Below are 14,280 nucleotides of genomic sequence, written 5' to 3' on the forward strand. Positions count from 1 at the left end.
TGTCACATAAAGCTCATTCATCTGACATGGTTTATGTTGTATTTTGAGACATTTGCCGAGTTGTATCGACCCATTTTAGAAACTGTCTTTCAAAAAAATGTGAAGCGTTACAACGGAGGGTCAGTACAAACACGTTGTTTTTCAAGTACTTCTAATGAAGAAAAGTATCTGAAAGTTGCTGTGTGCACTTTCCTTTGTTATTCTGATATTTAACCGGAATTTTGTAAATTTTATGCGTTCTAAGCACAGAAATTATTCAAAATACGCTCGCGTAGCCCTTGTTTGTGTTACGCGTTACAATGAACATTCTGTCATTTTTTTCAGAAACAGAATTTTTTTTTCAGGTTTATTTTAAAGAGGACGCAACTTAAATTATTTGTACATGAAAAAGACCTATTTGTGCGATATGAGAAAAAATTTCAGGGTGAAATAGCCATTAGAAGCCGAGATATTGCAATTAACAAGAAAATACCCCTAGAATGTAGTGATGACCGTGCTACTCATCCGTGTTCTGAGATGACGTGAACAATTATGTCGGTTTTCAATTTTAAATTACAGCAATCAGTGTACTTTTTTAAAAATATTTCGTACTTCAAAGTGTTACGAGTTTCCCGTCATGTTTTTCCTTTTCGCGAGGAACCATAAGGGCGCTAGTGATTGACGAACTGAGGCTTGATGCACACGAAATAACAGCAAAAAAAAACAATATTATTTTGCTTGAGATTTTGAGTTAATTTTAAACATCAGATATCCTTCTTTAAGTTAAAAAGCCTTTGATGATTCGTCATTAACGTTACGTATTCAGAAGCGAATGTTGTCTTTTTGAAAACATGTTTTGATCTGATTGAAGTGAAATTCGATCTGTCTTGAATACCGTTGCCTAGCACGTGACCAAAATCTACCCTTCACCGTTAAACAGCAATGACCAGAACCAGGTTGCTGACCAGCAGTTTTCGTTAAAACAATGGTTTGCTGGGGGTGCTCAGTCTTGCTGGCTCAGAAAACCTGGTTGTGGTCATTGTTATTTAAGGTTTTTCTGTGCAGTGGGAACGTTTTCTTATTCCATCTCGGTCAACTTAACCCGCGGATGAAAATGTTTCCTTCTTTTGACCTAATTAGCACTTAAAAACACAAGCCGATTAAGTCAGTGACGTCCACAACAAATTCAAATGAAATGGGTGCCATTTATTCAACAGTACAGTTTGCTATCACAAGATCATCAAAAGAACTTAATAATATAAACAATAACATTGACAAAAAGCTTATAATTCTCTCAATTAACTTACTAATTTTTATTGTGCTCTCTTACGGCAGCTTGGTCGGCGTAGATACTCATCCATGGCTTTTCTGCATTCACGCCATGCTGACAGCTCGTCGCATGCAGCTGACGGAAAAAAACTACTTACAATTCCCTTAATTTCGTTTACTTTAGCAGGGTTTACTTGTTCTTTCCGTCGAACACCCGCAATGTTTTTACCTTCCAACTCACTAGGCTCGAAGAACCGTTTTAACAGCAAAACTGCAAAGTTTGCTCGCGATCTGGACATATTTTTTATCTGAAATAGCTCCTCATGTGACATTTGGCAGGCTGGAATAGTGGACTCAATTGACGTATCTTCTGGCGGGTTTGTGGACTCATCAAGCAGGCTGGAAGCGGGAGGCATGGTACACGGAACTGGCTCTGGTATTGGTGGAGGATGGATCACAGCAGGAGGAACATTAGCCACTGGCACGGAAAGCAAGGAGATTATGTGGTCCAGCTTCTTCGAAAGGGACTCCTGGTTCAGCAAAACCTGTTTCTGCCTTCTGGCGATGGCAGCCAGCTCGTCACGTTCAGTGGACCGTGGAGTTGACACCTCGTTCAAGGAAGGTTGCTCCATATCTCGAAGTACAGACCCAATGAAGCTTGCGGTAACAATGTTGCTGCTTGTATCCTGTTCAAACAGTCCCCAAGCCGTGTCGAAATTTAGTAGGCTTTCTTTGTCGTCGGTTACATCAATAGGCTGAGAAAAAGGAAGCGAAACATATGAATGAATGAGAATGAAACTGATAGAAGGCAAACATTTTTTCTTTTGAAAAAGCAAGCGGGAGGTGAATGCTAGAGACAGCCAAACAATCTAAGGACCTACTCGCCAACGCGTAAACAACTTATTGTTAACAAATTGACGCTCATGTGTTAACCCTCTTATACAGAAAATACCAACAAAGTTGGCCTAATTGTGAAGTGATATAAAGCAAATATTTTTTTCTTTTGAAAAAGCAAGCGCGAGGTGAATTTGTTAACAAACTGACGCTTACCCTCTACCCACTCCGTCATAAAAAACCCGACAAAGTTGGCCTAATTATAAACGTATTTTGATTATCATTTGCTAAACGCTTTGTGTCTGTTAAGCTTTTGTTCTCACATCATTGACAAAACTGATGTAGTGTAGGTAACAACCGTTCTCGTTTTATAAGCAAAACTGATATAAAGCAAACATTTTTTTCTTTTAAAAAAGCGAGCGTGAACTGTTTTTGTCAAGCACTCAATTTTTTTTGGCGAATGCTAGAGACAGTCAAACAATCTAAGGAACTTATTGTTAACAAATTGCCGATTATGTGTTAAACCTCATAAAAAAACCGACAAAGTTGGCCCAATTATAAATGTATTTTGATTATCGTAGCGCGCGCTAGGATAAATCAATTTGGTGATTTGTTCTTGGACTAATTTACATTACCGTGGAATCCCGATTTTTCAAACCTCCAAAGAAAACGGAAATTGGTGTGAAAAACTGAGGGTTCAAGATATCGGGATTCCACTGTATATAATAAATAATCGCGAAAACACGCCTCTTGTGGGCTGATCATGAAACACTAAACTGACCCTGAACCAACTGAGAAAGTAAGCTAACCTGTAAAGTAGGGCCTGGATGCCTCGCGATAACTGACGCCTCTTCCCTTTTCTTTTTCAGCTTAGTTGACGCTTCGGCTGGCCTTTTCTTTTTCTTCGTACTTGCGTCGTTCTCTCTTTGTTTTTGTTTGCTCGCAACGCCTGGCGGTGTTTGATTTTCTTTATCGGATTCGCCATTTGTGTCTGGAGTGAACGACTGCTTGCGGAATACCAAATCTATCCTGTTGAGCTCAGTGGGATCATCTGAGAAGAGAACACAACTGAATCAATACCTTGCCGTGGCCGTACACACAATAAAATACACTTAAAAATTTAGCATCAGCAGCAGCACGCGTCGTTATCTGAAACTCCAATAATTGTTGCCTCCAGTTCCTCTGTGCCATATTGTACGAGGACCTTACTGCCTTTACTTTTGTTGTCTTGTTCCAGGACTTTGATGATTTTCTTGGTGGCTAATATACATGTCGAATTATCAATTTCAAAGAGGAACAGACCGTTCTTTGGTATCTTAAGCGACCTTCTAAGAGACACTCTGAATGTGAAATGGACGTGTTTCTGATGGTTAGCAGTGTCGAGCAGTGGTTAGAATGCAACAGCCGGAAGAATGCCATATATATATAGCTTGTGTTATGTTAATTAGGATCGAAATCACCCCGAGACCAACCAATCATAAATGAATAAGAGACGTTTTCTCTGTGGTAAAAGTTTTGTATTTGCATGTTAATTAAGTTACAAAGTGAACAAACCTGAGAGCAAACTAAACTTGTTGCCTCAGCAGTACGGCCACACACTCAAAACCTGCAGAAATTGGGTCTTCGTATTCTTTTCAACATTATTTCCTTTATACGAGAAAGTTAAAAGTAATTTACAAAAATTTGGTTTTATCAACGGAGTTGATAATGTAAATTGGCCACCGTACAGAGATTCTAAAAGCTGACGTTTCGAGCGTTAGCCCTTCGTCAGAGCGAATCGAGGGATTGTGGGTTACGTGTAGTTTTTATAGTAGAGTAGGAGCTACGCTATTGGTGGTAACATGGCAACGTGAAAAATAGGAATATATTAGTTAAATGAAAAGCGTTCGTTAATACCGTGAGGATTAAGGGTGCCGATTTGAAAGATGAACTTTTGTTCCAGATTTTTGCGGCTTTCCGTGGTACCTAGATGTAGGGAAAGGCCGCAGATAGCCATGTGTTTTTTGGAGTGGTTAGGCAGATTAAAATGGCGAGCGACTGGCTTGAATGCATCCTTGTCATTCTTCTCAACATCGCGAAGGTGTTCGCGGAATCGGTCACCTAGTCGTCTACCTGTCTCACCAATGTATAATTTATTGCATAACGTGCAGGTTATGCAATAAATGACATTTGCGGAGGTACATGTGAAACGATCGGTGATCTTAACAGATCGCTTAGGTCCCGTTATCTTGCTAGTGTTAACAATGAAAAGACAAGTTTTGCATCGTGAGCGCGCGCATTTGAAAGTGCCGGGTTGCTCGTTAATTTTGAGCGCGCTTCTAACTAAAAAGTTGCCTACGTTTTTGTCGCGTTTGAATGAAATAAGTGGAGGTTGCGAAAAGATTCTACCAGTCTCGGGATCATTCTGGAGTAATTTAAAATTACTAAGAATGATGCTTTTGACTGCGTGATTATGAGGATGGAAAGTGAGGGTGAATGGAATTCTGTCATTCTTATCTTTTTGTGACGTTTGTAGTGATGACTGTCGATCAAATTGTTGGGCGCGATGATGGCCCGCTTTGACCACAGAGACAGGATAGCCACGTTTTTCGAAGAACTGGCACATCTCCTCTGATTTGCTGGAAAAATCGGAGTCATCACTACATAGACGTCGAAGTCTAAGAAATTGAGAATAAGGGATGGAGTTCTTGACATGTGATGGATGTGACGATGAATACAACAAATAACTGTGTGAATCCGTAGGTTTGTAGTGCACACTAGTACATAGCACGTTGCCTCTAATAGAAACTTTGATATCTAGAAAAGCCAATGAAGTTTCCGAAATTTCCCAGGTATATTTAAGAGCCGGATGAAAAGAGTTGACGGAGGTTATAAATTGATCGAGTTCTTCTCTGCTGGATGAAATAGCGCCGATGCAGTCGTCGATGTAACGGCCGTAGAGTTCAGGTTTGGGGCCGTTGTACTGATTAAAAAATTGGTGTTCAACATATCCTACAAAAAGATTGGCATAGCTAGGTCCCATTCTTGTGCCCATCGCTACACCATTAATTTGTTTGTAATAGTTGCCGGCGAATGAAAAACAATAACAGTGTCAAAGAACCTAGCTCGGAAACGCTCCTCCGCCTTGCCGAACTAGTTTTAACGCTTAATTGTTTTTCATTCGCCGGCAACTATTACAAACAAATTAATGGTGTAGCGATGGGCACAAGAATGGGACCTAGCTATGCCAATCTTTTTGTAGGATATGTTGAACACCAATTTTTTAATCAGTACAACGGCCCCAAACCTGAACTCTACGGCCGTTACATCGACGACTGCATCGGCGCTATTTCATCCAGCAGAGAAGAACTCGATCAATTTATAACCTCCGTCAACTCTTTTCATCCGGCTCTTAAATATACCTGGGAAATTTCGGAAACTTCATTGGCTTTTCTAGATATCAAAGTTTCTATTAGAGGCAACGTGCTATGTACTAGTGTGCACTACAAACCTACGGATTCACACAGTTATTTGTTGTATTCATCGTCACATCCATCACATGTCAAGAACTCCATCCCTTATTCTCAATTTCTTAGACTTCGACGTCTATGTAGTGATGACTCCGATTTTTCCAGCAAATCAGAGGAGATGTGCCAGTTCTTCGAAAAACGTGGCTATCCTGTCTCTGTGGTCAAAGCGGGCCATCATCGCGCCCAACAATTTGATCGACAGTCATCACTACAAACGTCACAAAAAGATAAGAATGACAGAATTCCATTCACCCTCACTTTCCATCCTCATAATCACGCAGTCAAAAGCATCATTCTTAGTAATTTTAAATTACTCCAGAATGATCCCGAGACTGGTAGAATCTTTTCGCAACCTCCACTTATTTCATTCAAACGCGACAAAAACGTAGGCAACTTTTTAGTTAGAAGCGCGCTCAAAATTAACGAGCAACCCGGCACTTTCAAATGCGCGCGCTCACGATGCAAAACTTGTCTTTTCATTGTTAACACTAGCAAGATAACGGGACCTAAGCGATCTGTTAAGATCACCGATCGTTTCACATGTACCTCCGCAAATGTCATTTATTGCATAACCTGCACGTTATGCAATAAATTATACATTGGTGAGACAGGTAGACGACTAGGTGACCGATTCCGCGAACACCTTCGCGATGTTGAGAAGAATGACAAGGATGCATCCAAGCCAGTCGCTCGCCATTTTAATCTGCCTAACCACTCCAAAAAACACATGGCTATCTGCGGCCTTTCCCTACATCTAGGTACCACGGAAAGCCGCAAAAATCTGGAACAAAAGTTCATCTTTCAAATCGGCACCCTTAATCCTCACGGTATTAACGAACGCTTTTCATTTAACTAATATATTCCTATTTTTCACGTTGCCATGTTACCACCAATAGCGTAGCTCCTACTCTACTATAAAAACTACACGTAACCCACAATCCCTCGATTCGCTCTGACAAAGGGCTAACGCTCGAAACGTCAGCTTTTAGAATCTCTGTACGGTGGCCAATTTACATTATCAACTCCGTTGATAAAACCAAATTTTTGTATACTACTTCCCCACCGACGCAGCACCACAGTTTCTTTAGAAACTACCCTTCATTAAAAGTAATTTAGCCATGCCTCGAACGTCAGACTATGTCAAGCAGAGAATCATTGCCTTATACAGGCAAGGTCTCAATTATTCAAAAATCGCTCGTGAACTGAAGGAGAGCGAGGGAATCACAGTGTATTGTTGCACCATTTCAAAATTAGTTTAAAAGTTCACACGACATGGCACGCTAGCTGACAAAACGATTCCAGGCAGGAAATCAAAGGTCTTATGTGAACACTTCGACTTCATCTACGCTAAAATGGAGGAAAATGACGAGCTAACCTCACCTGGTAAGTTCGTTGTAAGATAGAGTCAAGTACAAACATTTCTACCAAAGACCTGTTTTAAAAGAGAAAATCGGCACACGTAATAAATTTATCGATTGCTTGGTTGATTAACCAGACCCTGTATTAAGCTGAAGGAAAAATCTTTTATAGGATTACAGAAGTTGCTGTATGATGAATTTTTTCCTTTAAATGAAGTGTAGGTTTAACAGGGGTTTAAGAAAAAAACAAAACATGTTATTCTTATGGTGCTGTGAAGTTTTAGTGTTTAAAAGCGATCCAGAAACACTCGTGAACGTTTACTTGAAAGTCACCCGCATTTTTCGTTCTCTAACTACTTCACAAGTTAGCGATTCAGAAATACTCATAACAGCTATAAGAAATACTCGTAAAAGTTTCGTTTCCCACAGCATTTCACACTAGTGAGGATACCTTAATAACGTATTTACTTAGGACATTCGTTTTCAATCACTACTGTTTTGTCTTCAGGTAGGCTTGCAAAGCAGTTTTTAGCTGACAACAATGTAAACTACTGGCCAACACCTGCTGAATGCCCCGATTTAAATCCCATCGAGATGCTTTGGTATGAACTGAAGTGTTTTCTCCGCCGCGTCATGAAGCCTTTAAACAAAGAAGAATTAGTACATGGAATTAAACAGTTCTGGGACGGTGTCACACCAGCCAAATGCGAGAAATACATTAACCATTTGCAAAAGGTCATTCCTGCAGTCATTAGCCGCGAAGGGAGAGCCTCGGGTCAGTAATAACAGTAACAGTAGTATAATTAGCTATCGATCAAAGATGCAATTGATGTATGTTTTCATTATACAAGCCGGTAAACTAGTGTCAAGTTCTTTAATGCTAAAAACGGACTCTACTGTGCTGTACATCGTATGACTTGTAATATTATTAGCTGGTTGTGTAATTAGTAATAAAGGATATGTGATAGGATCCAAGCTGTGTGTTTCTATGAAAACTTGACTGTTCATTAGATTACAGTAAGTACATAATCTGGGAAAAGAAAGGTGGTAGATATGCAAAGTCTCTCGCCAAGATTCAGGTCACAGCAATTTTTCCTAAGTGAGATATGGTGAGAATTTAAAGACTGAAATTTTCTATGCTGGTGCTCATCGAGATGGCACGAACATGGCGGCCGGAAACCAACAGAAACATCTGTAAGCGTGTAAATTTATCTCTTGAGGATACATCAATACTTTTTTGAAATACACGAAATAAGTCACTTTTTAAACCAACATTACAGCTCTTTCGGCCGTCATGTAAATGCCACATAACGGCAAAGCTTATAAATTCAAGCGTCAGCTGGGTCTATCACAAAACCAAGAAACCATTTGGAGTTGAAATTTTTTTTGAAAATTAGTTTTCAGCTGCTCTTGCAAATCATAGAAATAAAATCTTAGCAAAATCAACAGTGTTGTAGTTTGAATTTTATTGAAGTCACGTGATAATCACCAATATGTAATTTAAGCCGAATGGTCGAACGAGTTTGCGGGTCGCAAAGTACAATGTAAACCTGTTGTCAGAAGGTTAGATACGAATCTGATGACTTGAAAAATGAGCAAAAGCTTAGATTTTGCTATAAAAGTTTCGATTCATCGCTATTTAAGCAGAAGTGATGGCAATTAGCAGATTAAGAGAGATTCCGTGAGATTCTCCCTCCAGTTTTAAATACACGCATACCGGTGAAATTACACGCAAATGCGTGTAACTACCAGATCGGTAAATTTTACACGCAGTTAATTACATGCACTGTCCACGCAGTGTCCACACAGTGTCCACGCACTGCCCATGCACTGTCCACGAATACTACACGCATTTTACGCGCGTGTAGGTGCTGCAATCCCTTTGACCGGTACTGTATGAGAGGTATTTAAGGAAATTAAAAAACAATTGAACTGATCTACTTTTGCGGCATAAAATGCCTTTTGTACAACCTTTTCCTGACAAAGAAATGCTCTATACAACTCCTTGGGTGGTTTCATTGTAAATAAGAGCGGCAATACTGGTTTCAGAACACTACGCCTCTCTGGAGGTAGAATAGAATTTAACCCGCTTGATTGATCTTGTTCACAATAGTGCAAAAGACGTGTAGCACAATCACCATACCCAATTGGGGGTGACTCAGAAACATTTCCTGATTTAGTCAGTTTAACGTCTTCAATAAAGCTATATTTTTGCTGAATGCTAAGGTTATCCTTGTTGATTAGCATACAGGGTGTAAAAAGGGTAAGCGACTTTCTTTTCTTGAGAAAACAAAGGAAAAGGATAGAAAAATAGGAAAATTTTGAGTGTAACGCGTAACACAATTTTCAAATTGAAGGTCTTCATAACCATTTTTCATAAGAGAGAACACTTATGTGGATTAACGGACAATAACCAGTGATAACACGCAGTAAATACTACATATGAGCCAAACTTCAACAGTTCAAGTTTATTAAAACGCATTAAAATGATTCAAAATTCTGTAGTTTCCTTACTGTAACGCTGTGTTTTGGAATTCTGGTGCTCACTAGGTTATTGTTTGAAACAAGTCTTCAATTGATATCTGTGGGTTAAGAACCATCTCATCTAAATGCTCATACCTTGTGCTTTAACATACAAAAAAATTAGGTACTTGGCTGAGTCCTCGGCTGTTCAGTTGACGGGGTTGTAATTTCCTTTACAAAGTCTGCAAACATTTCTTTGTGTGCATGCAGGTGTTGGACGTAGAGGACGGCCGTGTCAAAACTCTCTTGTGAAATTTTCTCTGGCGGATCGGTTGGTGCTTTCAAGTAACGCTGAAATAAAGTGATCGATGGTGCTCCCTTTGACTTGGGTGGCACATCGCCGTTTTCAATGGCTCTGTTCACTTCATTGACGTGGTCGGTTTTTAGTTGTCGGTAACTTTCCGCGGCCGGTGGACCCAATGAGTAGGTTCTGATCAGATTTTTGTGTGAGACTGCGACTGCACTGAAGAAGGGTTTAAAATCACTGAAGGGCAGAGTGCTCAAATAATTGGCGGCTTCTTCTTCACTTTGAGGTGTTGGCTTGAGGGCAAAGGGTACTGAAATGAGAAATTTATCGAGGAGGCCATGTCCTTTGTCCATTCTATAGATCAGTGACGCGGCGTTTTGAATTTGAGTGGCGCCCAAAATGCTGAATGGAGTGTTGCCATCTATCTCGCGGGTGGATTCAGTGGCAAAATGATATGAGGCCGCTTCTCCACTCCACAGCTTACAAAGTAGTTGTACGTCACCACTCCCGTTCTCTTCATCATTTTTTAGCAGTTTGTTTACCACGTCAAACAGTTCTGGGGATGCAATGAATGATTTTCCCTGCTTTGACAGGTTTTTCACTAGCCCAGATGATGTTGTAGCGCTGACAACGGTTTCTTTTGGAATACACTCCATGTCTTTGAGGGCGCTGAGGATGGATTCTATTGCTGGCGATTTGCCGGTTCCCGGGTGTCCGACCATCATGGTGTACAGGTTAAGTGGCTGCAAATGTGTGCCAATTTGGAAAGTGGCGTCATTAGTAGCTAAGATGTACGCTGTTGATGTTAACAGCGAAGGCACTACATAGCCAATGGAACTTCCAAGTTCTTGGGAGTTTTTGTTAAGGAACTTGAAGACCGGTTCAGAAAGCATTCTCGAGTAATCGAATATCATTCCTGCAATCCAGCGATGAAAGGACGCCCAGGTAGCTTCATTTTGGCAGGACAGATGTAGAAGTGGATTCAACATGTTGTTCGTTCACGAGTCAGACGATCGAATGAACGAATGACTATCTGTATGAAAGACCACGCCTGTAAGGGGTCATGGGTAAATCAAAAATTCAGTTTTAACAGACCAAACTTTAATATTTTCCGAACAATTAGAAAGATATGAAAGTCTGGGTGTGAAATAAGCCAAAATAAGTGATTTTCACCCCAATAAACACAATTTCACAACTTTTAGGTATGGTCCAGGAATGGGTACGGTGATCATGCTACTCATCAAAAGAGCGTCTTTTGGTTTACGTGCGATCGACATCCACCATAATGATTCTGTATTCTAGAAAAAGCCACGTTTTTTGAAAAGATATCAAATCACGAGCAAGGATATGCTGTGATGATATCCAATCGACCATGTCTTTTCATCATGACAAATTCCAATTCATTGATATCTCCTCCTCCTAAACATTTTCCGATACTGTACCCTATGTTTACACATTTAACTTTAAGGCGCTACCGGTTTTCAGGAGTATGTAAACATAGGGCTCAGTTTGGTCCTCTCTAGGCAGATGGTACAATCTCTTATTTTCTTCCTGCTTTCTTCTCTCCAACTCTGTGATTGTCTTCAGAATTAAACCACTCACATCAATATTTTAATAGAACTGTGAAGCTCTCAAGGCCTTTTTTAGGTGTCTCTATGATACGTTGGACGGCTTTCTCCGACAGGATAACAGTAGTTGTATCTATGTCTTTCATTGTGGTTACGAATCATGATGTTCAGTTTTTCAAGGCTATTTATTATAGCATAAGATATGAGAGGTATTTGAGGACAATAAGAAACAATTGAACTGATCTACTTTTGCGGCATAAAAATCCCTTTATACAACAGTTTGGCAGCATAAAAAATGCTTTATACAACTCCTTGGAGGTTTCAAGGTAAATAAGAGCGGCAATGCTGCTTTTAGAACGCTACGCCTCTCTGGAGGTACAATAGTGATGTGTGTTCAGTAAGTTGTGCACGCGAATACATGTGGCTAAAAAATATCATTTATTCTAATTCAATCGAACCTTACATACTCGAGTAATGCGATAGCACTGAACTTAGAAAATCAACCAATCAAAACTGATGAATATTGTAACATCTCCCTTCTTTTTTTTTATTTTTTTTATATAAAACAAAATAAAAAATATATAATAAGTGATTACAAGAGAAAACCGGGGCAAGTCGAAGCTGAGCAAAAAGAAAGAAAAGTCCTTAGACAGTCATTAAAAACGATTAACGTTCTAGCAGACGTAGTCCTCAAATCTAGCAGGTCGCTTAACATTTCAAGAGCTTGTTCTTCGTACTGGTGGACTGTCCGCATCATCTTCGTAACTGGATGGTTTTGATGCGGATTCTGGTTGCGCAGAATCTTCCTTAGGTGGTTGGTTAGCATCTTCAGTAGCTTCCTTCAACGGCCTGATGGCTTGCCTGTTTCGCCAGGATACTTCTCCAGCTGTCTCTACCAGGTAGGACCTGTCGGAGAGCTTCTGTACACAAGTTCCGGTTTTCCAGGAACTGCCTCTGTGCGTCGGGGCTAGACGTACTTCTTGACCAATGTCAAGGTCAGGCAACACCTTCACCTTTCGGTCGTGGCAGCTTTTCCCTAGCTGGCGTTTTCGCTGTATTTTATCTGGCACTCCTTCGAGAACCTCAGAGTACAGCAGGTAGGTTGCTATGGGAACTAGGGTCTTGGTTCTTCTCGACATAAGACGTTGTGCAGGGCTTGTCTGTATTCCGGCTGTAGATGTATTTCTGTAGTCTAAGAGACTAAGCCACGGATCTTTGTTGTCTCTGTTGGCTTTCTTGAATAGGCCTTTGACTATTTTCACGGCTGACTCAGCTTTTCCGTTGGACTTTGGATGGTATGGTGATGATGAGGTGACATGCTGGAACTCCCACTGTGTTGCAAACTCTGCAAACTCCCTACTGGTAAACTGTGGTCCATTGTCTGAGACAAGGACATCAGGAATACCATGACGGCTGAACTGGGCTTTCATGAACTTGATTATGGCCTTCGAATTGGCGTCCTTGAGCAGGCTGACTTCCACAAAGTCGGAGTAATAGTCCACTAGGACTATGTAGTCCTTAGACTGAAGAGTGAACAGATCTGCTCCGAGTCTACACCATGGTCTATCCGGAATCTTGTGGGTCTGCATTGGCTGTTGGGGGTTGCTTGCTTGATATTCGGCGCATACTTCACATGTGGCTAGCGCCTCTTTGATTTGGCTGTTCATGTCAGGCCAATATACTTGGTCCCTGGCGTTTCTGAGACATGCTTCTATTCCAAGGTGGCTGGAGTGCAGTCGTGCTATCATCTCTGATCTTAGTGTGCGTGGAATGATGATTCACTGATTTTTAAAGAGTACCCCGTTGTGAAGGGTTAGTTCTTCGCGAAAATTCCAGTAGTCTTGAATGGGGAGAGGGATTTGCTCTTACGCATCTGGCCACCCAATCAAAATGGTGTTCTTCAGGGCTTCCATAGCAGGATCTTGTTCGGTGGCCTTCTGCAGTTGGGACAACCTTTCACTGGTGATCTTGACTGTGTCCAGTGGGTTGATTTCCTCCAGCTCCAGAGCAAATACTTGAAAGTCATCGTGCGGCTGGTCCCTTGTCTGTTTTAGGTATGCTCTTGAGAGGTGGTCAGCTACGTACATTTGAGAACCGGGCTTGTATTTAACTTCTAGGTTGTACCTTTGAAGTCGCAGCCACATTCTGTGTAATCTGCTCGGAGCATTTAGTAAAGACTTCTTGAAGATGGACTGTACGGGCTTGTGGTCAGTCTCGACAGTGATGATTTCTCTTGTGATGTACTGACTAAACTTGGAACAGGTGAAGATGATGGCCAGGCATTCCCTCTCGATCTGGGCGTACCGTTGTTCTACTTGAGACAGTGTCCTTGAGGCAAATGCCACGGGTTGCCCATTATGGAGAAGTGTGGCTCCTACTCCTTTCTCGCTGGCATCGCACTGTTCTGTTACTTCTTCGTTCATGTCGTAGTACCGTAGGACTGGATGTTCTGTCACAAGTTTCTTGACTTGCTCAAAGGCTTCATCATGCTGCCTTGACCACACAAAAACTGCGTTCTTTGTAGTCAGCTCGCGTATTGGCTGTGCAATCTCTGACAGGCGTGGGAGGATCTTGGCTAGATAATTGACGAATCCTAGCAGACTGAGCGTTTCTTGCTTGCAGGTTGGCTTGGGCATCTTGCTGACGGCTTGTATTTTGTCAGGATCTGGCTTGAGGTCTTCAGTAGAGAGTATGTGACCCATGTACTTCACTTCTGGTTTACGGAGGTTGAGCTTCTTGCTGTTGAATTTCAAATTAACTTTGCGAGCTCTTTGCAGGAGTGCAAGCAGGTTTGCGTCATGGTCTGCGTTAGCCTCTTCTATGGTATCCCCGGTGCCGATGACCAATATGTCGTCTCGTAGGACTTCCACGCCGTCTAAGTCACCGAGTTGTTCATGGAGCTTGCATTCAAATTCCTCTGGGGCAGCATTGACACCAAATGGCATCCGTAGATAGCGGAATCGGCCAAAGGGCGTCCAGAATGTGGTGAGCTT

The 14,280-nt window shown here is 41.2% G+C and overlaps 1 protein-coding gene across 1 annotated transcript in view; it reads left to right on the forward strand.

The window, feature by feature from the left end:
• The window catches only part of LOC138057376 (putative nuclease HARBI1), a 41,780-nt gene extending 33,921 nt beyond the window's left edge, over nucleotides 1-7,859 (forward strand). Inside the window, exon 2 of the transcript XR_011133656.1 lies at nucleotides 7,458-7,859. The gene's annotated coding sequence lies outside the window, so the exon portion shown is untranslated. The remainder of the gene's footprint in view (nucleotides 1-7,457) is intronic.
• The last annotated feature ends 6,421 nt before the right edge of the window (nucleotides 7,860-14,280 follow it).

This window comes from Montipora capricornis, chromosome 7 (assembly GCF_036669925.1).
Source record: "Montipora capricornis isolate CH-2021 chromosome 7, ASM3666992v2, whole genome shotgun sequence".
NCBI classification, from domain to species: Eukaryota; Metazoa; Cnidaria; class Anthozoa; order Scleractinia; family Acroporidae; genus Montipora; species Montipora capricornis.